General features: G+C 46.7%; 1 non-coding gene across 1 annotated transcript; it reads right to left on the bottom strand.

The window, feature by feature from the left end:
- Positions 1-1,327: 1,327 nt before the first annotated feature.
- Trnas-cga lies at positions 1,328-1,402 on the bottom strand. The gene has a single exon. It is a non-coding gene; the product is annotated as a tRNA-Ser (tRNA).
- Positions 1,403-1,627: the final 225 nt, after the last annotated feature.

Raw genomic sequence — 1,627 nt, 5'->3', positions numbered from 1 at the left:
TCATAGAGGCATTAGAAAACCTAAATCAGGTATCTGGTCTCCTTTATGGAAGGCCACTGATAAAAAAAATACCCATGTTGTTGTGAAACATTTTCAATGTCACAAAAACAAAGTAATCAATAAAATAAAGACTAAGAAGACACAAAAACATGAAACTTACTTCAGTATTACGCATAGCATGTGAGAGCATGGAGAGAACTTCCGATGTCACTAGACGAAACAATCGTTAGCTCCCCCACTCCAACCCCCCCCCCCCCCCCGAATCCTTGACGCCTACGTTCCGTTTCACCTCGTACAGGTAACGGCTTGTGTTACTCGCCATTTGAAATGCACTGTGGTATGTTGTAACGTCTCGTTCCGTATAGTATGAACGGACTTTTACGAGGGTAATCCCAAAAGTAAGGTCGCCTATTTTTTTATAAGTACAGAACTCTGTTTGTGTGCCACTTGGTCACACTGTTATGAAGAGTGCTTCACATGCCGTGTGTAAAAATGCGCACGCTGTGCCGAGGCGCTCAGTCTTGGCTTGGCAGTCGTTGAGAATGGAGCTCCCGTTGGATGTTGCGCACAGTTATTCGGTTTTTGAACGCAAAGGGCACTGTCCCGATTGAAATCCATCACCAATTGACGGAAGTGTATGGTGAGTCGTCCATGGATGTCAAAAATGTTCCTAAGTGATGTAGAGAATTTGCATCTGGTCGGACCGAAATTCACGACGAACAAAGGAGCGGGAGACCGTCAGTTTCTGAGGAGACAGTGTTGAAAGTTGAGCAAAGCCACTTTATGCCCACTGGGACCACAATTAACGCTAACAGGTACTGTGATACTCTGAAACAACTCAAACGGGCAATTCAGAACCGGAGAAGAGGAACGTTGAGCAAGGGCGTACACATTCTCCATGACAACGCTCGCCCACACATCGCTCGGCAAACCGTTGATCTCCTGCAACAGTTTCAGTGGGACATAATCACCCACCCACCCCGTAGTCCTGACTTGGCGCCCAGTGACTGTCACTTGTTCCCTAGAGTAAATGAACATTTGGCCGGAAAGCGATTCAGCTCCGACGACGAGGTGAAAGAAGAGGTCCATAGCTTTCTGAACAGCATGGCGGCGAGCTGGTAAGACTTGGGCTTACAAAAACAGCCACAGCGTCTACAAAACAATGCATCAACAGAAATGGTGATCATGTCAAAAAATAACTAAATGTTCAAGCTGTAAACTGATGTAAACCATTGTAGAAATAAACAGGTCCATGTATCCAGAATGAGATTTTAACTCTGCAGCGGAGTGTGCGCTGATAAGAAACTTCCTGGCAGATTAAAACTGTGTGCCGGGCCGAGACTCGAACTCGGGACCTTTGCCTTTCGCGGGCAAGTGCTCTACCAACTGAGCCACCCAAGCACGACTCATGCCTCGTCCTCACAACTTCACTTCTGTCAGTACCTCGTCTTCTACCTTCCAAACTTTACAGAAGCTCTCCTGCGAACCTTGCAGAAATAGCTCTCCTGAAAGAACGGATATTGCGGAGACATAGCTTAGCCACAGCCTGGGGGATGTTTCCAGAATGAGATTTTCACTCTGCAGCGGAGTGTGCGCTGATATGAAACTTCCTGGCAGATTAAAACTG

This window comes from Schistocerca americana, chromosome 8 (assembly GCF_021461395.2).
Source record: "Schistocerca americana isolate TAMUIC-IGC-003095 chromosome 8, iqSchAmer2.1, whole genome shotgun sequence".
Taxonomy (NCBI): domain Eukaryota; kingdom Metazoa; phylum Arthropoda; class Insecta; order Orthoptera; family Acrididae; genus Schistocerca; species Schistocerca americana.
This window is presented reverse-complemented; position numbering and strand designations above follow the sequence as displayed.